This window comes from Papaver somniferum, chromosome 2 (genome assembly GCF_003573695.1).
Source record: "Papaver somniferum cultivar HN1 chromosome 2, ASM357369v1, whole genome shotgun sequence".
In the NCBI taxonomy this organism is placed as follows: Eukaryota; Viridiplantae; Streptophyta; class Magnoliopsida; order Ranunculales; family Papaveraceae; genus Papaver; species Papaver somniferum.
Genome location: NC_039359.1, coordinates 198,089,416 through 198,106,177, shown reverse-complemented (window position 1 = coordinate 198,106,177; position 16,762 = coordinate 198,089,416).

Genomic DNA, 16,762 nt, shown 5'->3' with positions numbered 1-16,762 from the left:
TAAGATAGAATCATACAAGATCAGAACACACACCTACAGAGAAAATAGTTGGGTCTGGCTTCACAAGCCCAATGAAGTCTTTCAGTCGTTAACCTACAGGGTCTCGTGGGAAACATAAGTTTAAAGGAGAATAGACTCTAGTTGTGCAAATAGTAACACATAGAAGTGTGGGGATTAGGTTTCCCAGTTTCTAGAGTTCTTCTTTATATAGTTTTCAAATCAGGGTTTGCAATCTAAGTTACCTTGGTAACAAAGAATTCAATATCCACCGTTAGATGAAAAACCTTATTCAACCAAGCTAATATCTTTCAACCGTTAGATTGAACTTAGATTGTTACACACAAATGAAATGTACCCTCATTTAGGTTTATGTAAACTCTTATTTCAATCATTGAAACTTTCATAGAGGATGACAATAGCCGTTTTCACACATTATTAGCATCAAAGCAATTTTCAAGTTATTGAAATAATCATAAAGAAATATTCCAACTCTACACCAAATGATTGTATCACACAAACCATGTAAGATGTTACTCGGCATTTCACATGATCATCTTTTGATTTGCGTCAAGAATATAAGATGAACTTGGTCGAAGTGAAAGCTTGCGAACACATATTCCGAGAAATATGTAAGCGAGTTAAACTCAGCTCAAAATCTCAAATGTGTATAATAGAAAACTATATCGTAACACGACTTATGTCTCAATATAGGAGATAAAGTAGAAATAGAATTTCCAAGTCATAGATGAGTTTCAGTCTCCACATACCTTTTGTTGATGAAATTCTACAAGCTTTCCTTAGTAGTTTTTCGTCTTCAAATGATGAACGCTGTTAAATCTAAGGCTCAACTACACAATCTATGTCCTAGTCCGAGACATCTATAAGTAGACTAGAAATCAAGACTTATAATTTTGATCACTAACATTGACAAACATGCTTGAGATAGCAACGCATGCGAGTTCGACCGAGCAGTGCTCTAACAGTTGTATTAGAGAATGAATGGCATTAGTAGTAATTAAGGAGGTTTAGGACATATGACATGATATCATAAAAAAGAGGGGCTTTTGAAAAGTCTATATAAAGAGGCAAATAGTACAATATAAAGGGGGTATTTTCTCTCTCTCCTCTTGGGAACTGGGTGTGTGGTGGTTTGTACTTGTAGAACCAAAACAAAAATCACCCCTCAACATCAATCAATTTATACCCAACAACTAAGGTCGGATTTACCAATTGATTGAACTACGCACAACCTGTGATATTTCAATTATATAAACAAATATAATGTGGAAAAGAAATAACACATACATCAGAAGTTTTTTTAACGAGGCCACAAATGCAGAAAAACCCCGGGACCTAGTCCAGATTTGAACACCACATTGTATTAGGCCGCTACAGACAATATCCTACTACAAGTTAACTTCGGACTGGAATGTAGTTGATCCCTAACCAAGTCTCACACTGATTAAGGTACAGTCGTGTTCCTTACGCCTATAAATCCCAGCAGGACTCTACGCACTTGATTCCCTTAGATGATCTCATCCACAACTAAGAGTTGCTACGACCCAAAGTCGAAGACTTATAAACAAATATGTCTCCCACAGGTAAGACTATTCTGATAGATAAATCTGTCTCCTACAGAAGTACCTATGAAGTTTTTGTTTCGTCTTTGATAAATCAAGGTGAACATGAACCAATTGATAATCCGGTCTTACATTCCCGGAAACAGCCTAGAAATATCAATCACCTCACAATAACTTAACTATATGGTTGTGGAAGAAGTTATTGTTGAATCACAAAGAATGAGATGAAGAGCTTTGTGATTACTTTTTATATCTTACTTATCGGAGATAAATCTCAAGCAAATATTAGAGAAGATAGTACTCAATACGATAGAACAATTAAGATCAGAATACACAACCACAGAGAAAATAGTTGGATCTATCTTCATGAATCCCAAATGAAATCTTCAAGTCGTTAACCTATAATGGTTTTGGAAAAACCTAGGTTAAAGGATAATCGACTCTAGTCGCAACTAGGACACAGCAAAGTGTCGGGATTAGGTTTTTCAGTTGCTAGAGTTCTCCCTTATATAGTCTTTCAAATCAGGGTTTGCTTTCAATCAAATCTAAGTTAGATTAGAAACAAAGCATTCAATATTCATCGTTGGATGAAATCCTGATTTAAGATTCAAGATAAGTTTGCTAAACACCCAAGCAATATTTCTCCACCGTTACCGTTAGATGGTCTTATCTTGTCACACACAAATGAAATATACCTTAATTTAGATATAGGTAACCGTACCTAAACATGTATATTGAGTTGGTTCAACAATAGTTAACCGAAGTTAGCCATATGAACACTTTTGTGTTAACCACATTCATCTAACACTTCTAGATCAAATATGATGATCAATCAATCATAAAAGGTAATCAAATAAATCTAATTGTGTTAGTAATAGAGTTGTGCAATTGTTCACTATCTCATACAAATATATATGAACCAACTGAATCATACCAAAAAAATTCATGAACATCAAGACACGATTTGCAAAGATTGCATTCCTTAATTTATAAATGTATTTGTTCATGATTATGAAAACATACTTAACCGATTTTAGAACTTTAACCACTAAGTTTGCAAATAGGTACGCAAACTACAGTATCCGGACTTTGGTCTTGTCCAGCCGTTTGCAAACGGGTATGCAAACAGTAGTCCTAGACCTAACACAGGTAGAACCGTTCGCATACTGGTATGCAAACTTGGTTTCCAGACTTTAACAGTTAAAATCGTTCGAATACTAGTATGCAAACAAGGTTTATGGACTTGAATCATACCAAAAAAGTTTGCATGCTGGTATGCATACTGTTTTGTATCCAGACAAAGGTTAATTGTTCTAAACTCCCATTTCAATCTAAAAACATCCTTAGAAGACGACAATGGTTGTCTCACACATACCATTAGCTTATAAGTAATTTTCAGGTGATCGAATGATCAATACGAAACTTTCCGAGTCGACATCAAATGATTGTCTCACAGAAATAACGTAAGATGTTTCAAGGAAATTTTCACATATCTTTTGACTTATTATTTAGTTTCCAACAAATAAATTGTTTCCAACTAAACTCAGCAAGAATAATGATGAACGTAGCTAAACAAAAAGCTTCCAACACATATTTCGAGAAATAGATAAGCGAGATAAACTTGGCTCGAAATATCAAATGTGTATAATATAAAAGTATATATATCTATACGACTTAGTCTCATTAGGAGATAGAATAGAATAGACTTCTGAGTGATAGATAAGTTTTAGTATCCACATACTTTTTGTTGATGAATTTCCTCCAAGCTCTCCTCATTAGATCTTCGTCTTCAATCGATGAATGCCGTGAAGTATAAATATCAACTACAAGTTATATCCTAATATGAGACATAGCTATACTTTTGATCAACTAAACTTGAAAAACAAGCTTGAGATAGCAACTCTTGCGAGTTCGACCAAGCAATGCTCTAACATAAACAAGAAGCTCCCCCAAAGCCATTTACACTCACCACCAAACAAAAATGGGACCCCTTACTTTTTTTAGAGGGCCATGATACATGTATGTGAATGGTTTTTAAGGTGTTCAAATGGACGGTATAATCCAAATATCTTTATTTTTACGAGTAAATGTGTGACTAGGATGGAAAAACATCATATTGATAAACCTCTAGAACAAGAGGTTCGCTAAGGGAATATTTTCATAGATATATTCCACATCATCCTCACATTGATGATTTGGAGATGTTTATTTTTTAATAAAATGGTTATGTTCCTATATGGAATAACATTTTTTATTATACAAAGCTAACCATTGGAGAATCTCTTGGAGCCACTGTTTTCTGTTTCTTCTCTAAGTGATTTCAGGCATGAGAGAATCTTTATTGTCTTCTATTCTACGTAGTAATATTTCAGGGGTTAAGTTAGATTTTTAATATTTTTCCAGGGTTTTGAAAATATCTTGTTCCTACCTCTCGAAGTTCGTCTTCACCTTTATAGCGTTTCTCTTTACACTTTCAATTGTTTCTCCTGTGGCTTTAATGGTTATTCTAGTTTGATTATTATGGTTTTTAAGTTCGTTAGTAAGGAGCTCCAGTAGCTAGAATATGCTATCTTCCGGTAAGAAATGAGCAAAATACTCCTCTTATAATGGAACATATCTTATACAAAAAGAATATTTGTCAACGGGTCAGACTATATCGTGAATATCATCATTATCCCGATTTTATTAGATCTATCATATTTGTAATGTTTCGATTTTCCGATGTTCCTTTTCTTTTTTTTTGTCTGTATACTCGACTATGTATTTATTACGATATGTTTTTCTTAATCTTCAAAGGTTTTTGTATACTTAAAATATTTGTATCCTTGGACTCCAAAATTCGTCCACCACTGTGGGTCAACCTCTCATTAGTTTCCAAAAGGGTCCACTATTCTTAGATCTAGGATTTAGACAGTGTCTACATAATTTTGCAATTTCACTTACTTTTTAGAAAACAAAAATTAGGGTCTGTTTTACATGAAAATATTATTGATGCAAGGTAATACGAATTACAGGTAGTTAACTTACACTTTATTCTAATCAAGTGAGGGCCCGTGAAGATGATGAGATTGTTGGCGTGTAAGGATTAAACAAAAAATTTTGTTAATCCAATTAGTTTAATATTTATTGTTTAAAACGATAGTTCTGTTAAAAACAAAATTAGCTAAAAAACCTAAATTTAAACTTCTTTAGTCAAAGATCAAACCAAGACAAAGATTAATTGATAAGTGCATAATTTACTATACTTTTGTTATCAATTCCATGCTTGTATTTGCTATATTTCTTTCATATTACCTTGTATTACTCATGTTTTCTTTTGTTTGTCTTATTTGGGTGGAATCATCCAAAAGGAGCGAAAATAGTGCTAAAGCGGACATAAACGTGATCTTGAACTAAGGATCAGCAGGAACTCGACCAAAATCAGGATTATTCAATTCTATTTTGTAGAGAATGAAGAGACAAAAAGAACGCAAAAAGAATGAGGTCATTCCGAGTTCGTATGAAACAGTTGTGGGAAAAACCGAATGGATCAAATAAGGCCGAATTCCTATCTACGTGTGTGACCGATCACACACCAATTACCAGGATCGGTTACACCCTCCAATAAGTGACGAAAATACTTGCCAAAATTGGTTTCCTTGGTTTGGAAGTATTCTCAAACCCAAAGATTCTTAGACATATTTAAGGAGACTTCCAAATACTTTTCAACGAGTTCCAGGTACCGGACAGAGATTATTATCAAGAGATATGGAAGTGGAGACAAGAATACAAGGAGCGAAAGCTTGGGTTTTGGGTTCTTTCATTACCTAAACTATTTATCTTTGATTTTATCATATGTATATCATGGGTTTCACTAAATCCATGAGTGGCTAAACTCCTTTTTGATTGAGGATGAATTCTAAGTTCTAAACATGATTTGATTTAATATATGAATCTATTTTGATTTCTTCATATGATTATCGTTTGTTTCTACTATTATGAATATTTATGATTGATTGATTGGTTGATTTAGGAGGCCTATTAAACTGATCCCTTGATTGATCTATTGCTAGTTACGGGTTAGGATATCCGTAATTATTGAATAACCCTTACACAAGTAGAAAACGTGAGACCTTGCAGAGGGATTCTGTGGAGCAATCACGTGTAGAAATAATACTAGTAAGTGAACCCATCGTACGAGTTAAATTGCTAGGACCGAACCTAGATTCATAAACCCTAAAGCATTTGATTGAGTTACATCTTGTAAGTGTACCTCAAGGTGGCTCAGACGAATTGAATCCGATAGCTAAGCGTTCCTGTTATTCGGTGATATTAGGAATCTTAGGGGTAGCTACGCGTACCTGTTACCCTACGATTGGTGATAATATATGATTAATGATGAATAGATAATTATATTACTTTAGTAACGAAGAAGGATTCCTCAATCATACTCCTCATCCTTGATTACATCTTTATTAATTATTTTCTTTGTTATTTACTGATAAGTGCATAATTCATATGATTTTAGTGTCCATTCCATACTTGTTTTAGCTATTATTCTTGCATATTTTCGTATTATTACTCTTGTTTTCTCTCATTTGCTTATAATATATAAATCATCCAAAAAGGAGCTACAAAGTGATAAAAAGAGCTGGGAAGACAAGTATTCCAAGTATCCAAGCACCCAATACCAAGAGAAGTGGATGAAGTGCGACGAAAAGGAGCAAAACGCTCAAAATCAAGAGAAGGTCCAAATACCGATATTAACTCATTCAAATTAAGGATTTATCATCATCATCTTGAAGATAATTAAAAGATAAAAAGAATTCAAAAAGAATGAGTTCATTCCGAGTTCGGATGAAGAAGTTGTGGCCAAAACAATCTTTTATTAAATACTAAAGACAATAAAGTTCGCGGACCTTACTGGACGGGAATTCATACTTTAATTCCGAAAATTTCTGATGGAATTTGAAGTTTGCTGACTGGGTACGCGTACTTATCTATTAGGGAAACGTGTATTCATACATTGAAGGCCTAAGGTCATGTTTGGAATTGTTATTTCGTATTTTTGGGTCGGGTTCTTAAACAGAACTAAATACGTGAAGAGCAAGCAATGTAAACCTATAAAAAGGTATTAGGTTTTGTGAAATATCATCACATCATAAGAGCACGAAATTGAAAAGGCTTGGAGAGAAGAAACATCACACGGAGTTAAAGCTAGGGTTTCGGAACGGTTCTTCAATCGTAACGATATCTCTAAACTTTTCTCATATGATTATCGTTTGTTTCTACTATGAGTAAATATTATGATTGATTGATTGTTCTAGGTGTCCAACTAAATCAGTTTATTGATTAATCTAAAGCTAGTAAAGGGTTAGGATATCCGTGTAATTGTTTAATAACCCTTGCACAAGTAGAAAACGTGAAACCTTACAGAGGGATTCTGTTGAGCAATCACGTGTAGAAACAACACTAGAAAGTGGACCTTGCGCTAAGAGTCTAACTACTAGGATTAACCTAAGTCACCAAACATAAATCATTTGACAAGCTACACCTTGAGTGTACTACTACTTGGTGGTTTGGACGAATAGAATCTGGTATTCGAGCGCTTCGGTACCCAGTGACCAAAGGACTTTAGGGAATAGCACTGCTCTAGCTGCTTTTCTACGGTTGGTGATAATCTATGACTAAAGACAAATAGATGAATATATTAACTCATTGACGGTTTATATACGAAGAAGGATTCCTCGATCATATATCTCTATTGATTACAATACAATTTTATTTGCTTTGATTATTTATATTGTTCAAAATCTAAAACAAAACCCCCCTTTGTGACACTTTGACAACTAAAACTCACTGCTCTTCGTGGGAACGATCCTGACTTCTATTATATTACCAGTTAATTGTGTGGAAATAATATTATTAATTTTTCGATAGCCCAACATTTACTTTGCTTTATTTGCAACCTACAAACAAAACCCCCCATTTGTGACTTTTGACAACTGAAAACTCCATGCTCTTCGTGGGAACGATCCTTGCTTCCATTATATTACCAGTTAATTGTGTGGAAATAAGTGATTTAATTTGTTGCACTCACGACAACACCATTAATGAAATAATCAACCTTAGTGAACAAGCTTTATCCAAGAAACTTAACAATAATAAACAACTAGACAGTTTGTTTGATATTTACACAAGTCTTGTTTCAATCTTGAAATTTACATGTTTGGATCCCAAAGAATCAAGTGTAAGAAGTAATACAACAATCAGAAACCAGAAAACAAAAATATTAAAGTTTTCAATCTTCAATTTTCGAAGTAACCACTGCACAAACAACTTGATTTCACTCTTGATTAACAGGCGAAAAGAAGTCTATTAATGTTGATTGATCAACAATTTTATCTACAGATCTTGAATCATGGGATCTGTAATAGACAAATCCCACGAAAACTTGAGTGACCTTATATCAGAACAGAATAATTATAAAATAAACAAGTTTGATCTATCAACTAATCGAAAAACTAAAATAACTATACGATTTAGTTTCCCACAAACGGTACTAGTAAAAGCTTCTTGATCTCAAATAAGACTTTAAACGAAAGCAACGGAAGATGTTTCACCTAATTTCCTAGATATTATGGCTTCCCACACGATCAATCAAGATGTGTGTCAAGGAACGAGTTTGAAAGAATACAAGTTCCACTATTTATACTTTTATGACCAAGTCTTGAGTGGAAGACAACGTAACATCAATTCCGAAAATCCATAAGATACACTATATATTTATTTCCAAATTTGACAAATACCAATTTTACTCCAACTATTAAACTGATGTCACCTATCGTTGAAAACTAATATTTGCTAGCATACATCATTGATATAGTAACTAGAGATATGTAAACCTATGGATATGGTAAGCATATAATTTCCTTACCGAATTAGATATTAAAAAATCGATTTCAGGATATTTCCTCGAGTATCAAATGAAAATACTTGAACATCACATATTCAAATCACTATGTTAAAAACTTCTGAATATTCCCTATTTAATGCATACACTTCTCGATGTTTGCAGAAACCCGAAGATAATAACAAATATATCGAAAATATAAAATGAATTTAGACATTGTCAGGATCGGTCCTGACATGGGATCGATCCTATACTTAGGGTCGGTCTTGTATTCACTTTGAAACTACGAAACAAATTTTGAAAGTCTACTTCCTTAAACCATCTTTCCGAAATTTCTTTCAAACATAATTTGAAGGTTTGAATTCATCCAGAAGTTCAACATACAAAATAATAATGAATTACCAATTAGTGCAATGTCGACAACACAAAGTTAACTAACTCCATAAGTTGTAAAGAAATTGCAACCAATATATTGATACTTTGCTCATAGTATAATGACCAAGTCATCAATACTAAAGTCATTGTAAACAAACAAACCTCACTTCATAAGTTATGTTGTTAGTAATTATAGACTTGAAAGAACAAAAGATAAAAATTTAATACTTCATGTATGTAATTACTAACCTCGAGATGAAGGATGATGTCTTTGTTGTTGTTGATACGTCTTCAGGTTTTTCGTGAGAAACAAGTGCAAGTCTCAACATTTCTATATTCCTAGTCTAATCTCACAAAGTTGACTTTAGTAATCAAATCAATCGACCATGAGTTTTGGAACTAAACTTAACAACCAAACTTGACATATCAATGTTTTGTAGATTCAACAGAGCAATGCTCTAACCAAAAGCCCTTATGGAAAGTTTGTCAACCCGACTACACCTTATGTGGTTCTACATTTTGTAATTAAAGATTGAAATTCGGTCGGGAAAAAAACAATTCCTTAATACTTGATTAAATTTATCTTTATATATATACATTCAAATCAATCAACTAGTACCCAATTAATCACTATAAATAATAAGGACATTCATATCTAGGGAGCTGATAGTTTTACTACTTAATCACCTTATTTTTTATTTTTAAGTAGAACACAAACTTTTCATAGTAGACCCCAGAATACGTTTCTTAGTTATCGATTGTGTGTAGGTTATCTAAATATTTAACAACTATAATTTGAGTTGGACAGAAGGGATTCGACATAGCCTTTCCACGATCATAAAATAACGTAAAAATCATTTCAAAGATTAAAAAATTATCTTTTTGTAAAAGTGTAAAAGGCGAGTAAAAATTACCCCCTTCGCCTTTGACACTTTTGGGTATCTGGAGCCAGAGGCGGTTGGACTTCTAGCGAGAGTTCAAAGAGTCATGCACAGTAATGTCATCACTCCTGATTCGAGAGAGTTTATGTTTAAGAGGATAGGGTTTGCTATTCAAAAAGGGCTTGCGGCGCAGCTTGTTGCTTGCTTGCCTGCTATGTAATAATTTCGTATTGTTATCTTTTTGTTAGTCCATATCAAACCAGTGAAGATTAAAATAAAATAAAAATGGATGTAGATGATTCACTAGATCTTCGTCTGGGGAAAAAAATCTTTATGTGTGGTTGTAGATATCAAAAAAGTGGGTAAAGGGTATAACTTATAAATTTAGGGTTTTGAATATGTGTTGCAGGAGGATCATCACGAAAAATCTTCGCCTAAACCAAGATATTGCTCGTTCAAATACTACTTCAATCATAAGAGAGAGATTAGGGATGGTCATAGGGAGGAAATCAGATACAAGAGAGCTATCTTGGTAATTTTGTATTGCAAAAGAATGCTCCGAGATACGTTTGTAGCTAAGTTGTTATGTTTAGAATGACCCATTATTGGTATATTTATAACTTCAAAACCCTGATCTCAAGTCGGAGATATAAGGGTGGAGTGCATGTAACCTCCTCGAGCGACTGTTGTCTTTAGCAGTGAGAAATACAACTGGGTGTTACCCATACGGGTTGTAGACCTCCAGACCAAAATCCTAAGGATATTCTATTTGTATGACTGAATCAACCTTCGTAATGATATGTTGGTCGTGTAGCAATACCCTATGTATTTAATGTTGACCGAGGTAGAGGAATATTCCCTGATTTGTGCTTTATAACTAGGATGAGTGATGTAAGGAGCAAAAGATAGTATAAGGATCGTTTAAGAGACATCTCATGGCCCAGGAGACCAAACTCCACTTGTTAGTCTTTTACGGTGAGCGTGGAAAACTTGAGGCATATACTTGAGGATTAGGCTTATGTCTGAGATTTAATACTCCTGAATCTCTTACTCGTGTCTGTAAGAGATAGATATAAGCTTTTGGGCTCAAGGCTCATGGAGTTAGTTAATATATGCTCATGAGACTCGGGTCTCATGGTGACTATTGGGACACGAGATTGAGAGTGAAACTTATATGTGCCAGAGAGTGTCAAATCTTATTTATATATAAAACAGGTTGTTGATATCGAATTGAAATTTGGATGTTACAAAATTAATCTTCTGATTTAGCTTTGAAAACCTAAATTCAAATTCCAATTCTTTATTTCAATTTCATTCGTTTTCGAATATCTTAAATGATGTATTAGTCGTTGGATAAAAGAGACTCCACCTTTTGAGTGAATATAGAAATGAATTTAAGGAAGAAAGGAACTAGAAACGAAAATCAACGGCCCTCTTATTATTTCCTCGTATAATAGAAGCCCAATCGGTGGCCATGTTAATAATCCAATTGCAAACCTATATCAAAAATAAAAACGACGTGATTTTGCTATCAAATTGTCGGAATGTCCCCTCTCAAATATTGCATATTCTGGCATAGTGGTATGAGACTTGTAACACTAGATTTGACAAGTAATATCACGGTGATGTTACTACGAGTCATAAACGTGTTCATTTAAGGATCATAGAGGTTACTACGAATATATGTCGCAGGGATGTACTAGGAGTCAGTCATGAGGTTCAGGAGCATAAATGACTAGTATATTCTGAGGGAATGTACTAAGAAGAGTCGGTCACGAGGCTCATAAAACTTTGAGTCGTGCTTGTGACCGAGGTACGAGTCATGCTGGACACTTAAGTTTTACCCATATTCGTGAAATCGAGGCTCATAAGACTTTGAGTCGTGCTTGTGACCGAGGTACGAATCGTGCATACTGGAGACTTAAATTTTTCCCATGTTCATGAACTAAAGACTTAAGCTTCATACATGTTCACGAAATCAATAGTCTAAGAAAAGGTGGTGTGTATGTATGTGGTCTAAAGAGCGGTTCAGATCATTTGGAATAATGGACGGTATAGATTACACCATGGCCCCAACAACGATTTTGACCCTAGCTATGCCCGGCCATAGCAAATATTATACGTATCTTCTAGGTCCCTTGGCTATTAGATTTTCCTCTCGCATCCTTGTATCTGCTTCGACCCTAGCTAAGCACAATATGCTTGCTTTTTACAAAAACAGAAATTCGGAGATTAAAAATTGATAAACAAAACAACGTATTCAATGTATAGGAAGCTCTACATGGCCGTATTTAGCTAATTTTATAGTATATGCTTTGGTCAGACACTAGCTAACCTTGATTTTCCTCTCACGTCCAAGCTGTATTAAGCACAATTTGCTTCTTTTTTTTTTTTTTTGCATTTGCATTTGCAAGTGTCTGACTTCTATGTTCACTGACTGAGCTACGTTAACTGCAGACGTATAATTGGTAGAGTTTATTAAGTATTAACCAAGATGGTTATGGTTTTAACAGCCATATTTGGAGCAACTCATACTACCTGCAATGATCACTACATTATCTTAGTAAAATGTAGGAAGAGTTTCAATGAAACAATCTTACTAAAACGTAGGAAGAGCTTCAATAGTTCAAATAATATATACAAGAGAAAAATGGAATGCAACGTGAAAATAATTAGCTTCTTAAACGATCGCAGAGATTATGATCTCTAACTGACCAAGCAATTTTTTTGGGTTCGTTATAGTTCTGAACACAAAGTAAAGTACTTGAAGATACAAACAACCACAGTATTTTCCTAACAGCCGTACACACATGTATCTACGAAGATACTAACATATGATCTAATGGCTTAATACCCACCAGCCCTATTATATACTGTATGCAGGGGACATCACTGGTCAAACTATTATTACTCGGATTTCATTTCCGTGAGAAAATAGTTTTCGGTCCTTTTTATTTGATCTTCTAGACTAATTTCAATTGGCAGTGAAAAATCAAGCGACATACTCCTACACTGAGTAATGCAAACCGGCCAATATTCAAACAGTACCGGTCTTAAGCAACTATTAAGAAAAGACCCATTACAAAGACGTGAATGCCATGATCGTCTTTTCGTCCATATAGTACTGTATATAATATAAGGTCGTGACAACCTAATTTGATTTACTTGCGGCTTATTAAGCTGCAAATCCCAAGAAGTTAAAGGATATTTGCCTCGAGGCGTTACTAAGGAATTTTTGAGAAACTCTATTTCTCTAATTGGCTAATTCTAATTCTAACTCTAATTATGTTAGAGTTAGAAAGAAAGAAAAAGAATTCTATTATTGGGCTTAGAAAGTCAAGTTTTTTGGGGGGCTTTTTAGGGTCACCAAATATCAATTGGGACATCCCTCATAATATATTTATATAAAGATTAATATGATCCCATATGATTTTAGATAATAAAACGTGATTAATATTATTAATCATGATTAGCAAATCAATTAAGACTAATTCATCCTTTTAAGTGAAGTGATGAAACTGAAAATCAAAACAAAAGAAGATCAGAGGGAAGAAGAAGAAGAAGAAGAAAATTGGAGAAATTTTTTGCAAATGAGTGATTCAAGCAAAACTTTTGATGTAGGTGACCCTTCATCTTCAAAATATGATAACATATTATTACCCATCGACAACTATCAGTTCGTTGCTGATTTTTCAGAAAATCATGAATTTTTTTCTCAAACTCAAAATAACCCTTATGAACCTTACTATGATTTCGAAGGACCAACCCAAGAAGAAGAAGAAATCGAAGAAACCAATGCTCAAGATTAACAGGTATACCTCTATTCTAGCTCCAATTTAAGTTTTTAAGCTCAGAGTGGCTAGAAGTTTCAATTTTTTCCTTCCGAAAATCCTAGTTTTCCAGCCGCCAGGTACAATCACGGCTGGGAAACAATGAACTCCTGGCCGTTATTATGTTATACGGCTCACAGTTCATGAACTCCCAGCCGTTATGAAACCTTACGGATGGAAGATGAAAAGTTTCTGGCCGTAACTAGTCAATTACGGCCAGATTTTTTCTACGTGCATGGGAAGCATTTAATACTGTCGGCGGCGGTTAGGTTTTCTGGGCGAAAGTATTAAATTTTATTCAATGATGACGGCGCCGGCTGGGTTACCCAACCGTTTATAGTTTTACGACTGGATTTCTAAGCCGAAATCAGACTCATCCAAAAACAGGAAAATAAACGGCCAAGAACTCCTATACGTAAACTTTTTACGGATGGGACCATGGGCGGTCGACCCAGCCGTTTAATTCCTGACGGCTAGAATATCCCTAGTCGACCCAGACGTAAATAATATTACGGCTCTAACGTTACCTTTCCACCCAGCCGTTTATGTGTATTTTTTTTAACAAATGATGTGACATATTTAATTTTGTTATAGATTGTACCGTACATTCTGGTGGAAGATCAAGAGGTGGTTATGGAAGACCAAGAGGTGGTTATATAATACCAAGAGGTGGTTATAGAAGACCAACCGCCACCGGTGCAAGTTTCCGAGGACACAAGTGCTCACTATGCAAACAACTTTGAGTGGAAACATAAGAAAGATGCAAAGAAGTGGTCTCAAGAAAAAGTGCTGAAAAAGATGTGCATCATAGTCCAGAATAAACAAGTTACTCCCACTATATTTCAAATGGTTTGCGAGTGTAGTGGAAAGTATGAGAGCCATTGGAAGAATGGTAGTGAGTATAAGCCAAAAACAACGAGGAAGGGGGACGTTATAATGCGAAGAAGTGTGGATGTCCTTTTAAGCTTAAATTTAAATTTAACGACGACAAGAAAGCGTGGTATATGCAAAAAGTAGTCTTGGGGGTATCATACTCATCCTATTCGAAGAGTTTGATCAACCATCCTTATTCGGAAAGGCTCGACCCTTTAGAAAAAGAGTTAGTACGCGTGTTGAGTAAAAGACGTACAAGACCTATTGATATTCTTAGTGGCGTGAAGGTGCTAAACCCCTCAAACTCATCCTCATTGGCAACTATCTATAACGAAATAGAAAAATTTAGAAATGAGTTATGGCAACATAGGGTGCTTATGCAACAATTATTATTTTTGTTTGAGGAAGCAAAGTACTCTACCGCCCACGACATGAATGACGAAGGTGGAGTGGAATATCTTTTCATCGCGAATCCGGAATGTGTAGAATTGACAAGATGCTTCCATCAAATTCTCTTTATGGATTGCACGTATAAAACGAACAAGTACAACATGTCGATATTGAACTCTATTAGGAAAACATCTACCAAGTCGACATTTACCGTTGCGTTTTATTTCTTGAAAGACGAGTCGAAGGAAAGTGATGAATGGGCATTGCAAAGTTCAAGCTATTGTATCAAGAAGGTTATACTCCTAGGGTGTTGATTACAGATAAGGAGAAATCATTGATGTGGGCTATGCACGTGTTTTTTCCGACGCGCGTCATCATCTTTGCACGTTTCATATATGGAAAAATGTGCAAACTAATTGAAAGAGGGTTATTTGGCCAGCAAGGAAGACCTAAATGGAGAGGATCAAAAAACTACCTAAGGAGAAACAAGAAGAAGAAAAATATAAGTTTAAGATCGATAATGAGATAGCAGAGGTGAAATGGGAGGATTTTCAACGTGATTGGGAACAATTAAAATGGTCGCTCACGCAAGATGTTTTTTCGCAAGGGAGCGTTTTGTATTGGAAAAATGGGATAACTACCCGGATGTTATAGAATATTTGAAGAAGGAGTTATTGGATCCCCACAAAGAGAAGTTTGTAAGTGCATGGGTAAACCGTTATAGACATTATGACAATCAAGCCACAAGCACGGTGGAGTCGTCTCTCTATCGGTTCAAAAGCAAGTTAAATGGTTGTGATGGTGGATTTGTTGTTATTTTTGAAGCCATGGTTGAATATTTCAAGCGCGATCTTGATAGAATCAAATGGGAATTTGAATGGAGCCGATCTAAAAGGCTTGTAGATTACAGGGAGAACCCTTGGCTCCGGGGATTACATTTATGCGTTTCCCAATGGGCAATCCTAAAAATTATGGAGCAAGTGGAGGCTTGAGAGAATAATGATATTCCACCGGGAATTAGATGCGTTTGTCCCATCAAGACGGCTTTGGGCCTCCCATGTAAGCATATGGCATACAATTACCCCACAAGGATGATTCCGATCGAAGATATAGATCCATTTTGGAAATAACAAACATTCAGCGATCCATTATCCAATCAAGGTCTTGGGGACGTGTTTTGCGACACGGAAACACACAAGGAACTTTTTGAAAAGTATGCTTCTTTTTTACCGTCGCAAAGGAAACTTTGGTTGTATGAATTGTGGAAATTCAATCGTCCTTTCACTAGAGATGATATTTTTGAACCTTCCAAGGTGAAGGGAAATGGTAGGATTTCGGGAAAAAAAACGAGTACAGTTGAAAGGGCAGAAGCTAAGAGAAAGGTTCAAGAGGGTCCACAATTGACTCCTTCAATGCATAGAGATCTTTCGGGTTTTGAAAAGTTGAACGAGTTGTACAAGGAAAAAGGCGGACCAAGTCGAACTAGTGGAGTGAAGGTAAAAGGCCCCAAGAAGAAGGTGGTCGTTGCATCCCAACAAGGTTCAAAAAGAAAGTTTAATGATGGAGTAAAAATTAAAGAACCGGTTGTTCCATCCCAAGAAGGTTCAACAAAGGGAAAGGAAATGGAAAAAGGCGGAACAAGCCGAACTAGTAGAGTGAAGGTAAAAGGCCCCAAGAAGAAGGTGGTTGTGGCATCCCAACAAGGTTCAACAACAAAATAAGGTAGTAGAGTCCAAAAGAAAGTTGGTAGTGCAATTAGTATGAAGCAATTAGCGAGAAGCCGAGGTAATAATTTCAAAGGAAAAGCACCATTGGTCGAACCATCGCAAACCACCCCACAAGTAGTTGTTCGTGGTGAGAAAGAGACGGTTTATATAGACGTGGGATTAGGTATATCACCCCCTATAGATGAGGAAGGTAATTATATCCAACCTACGTACA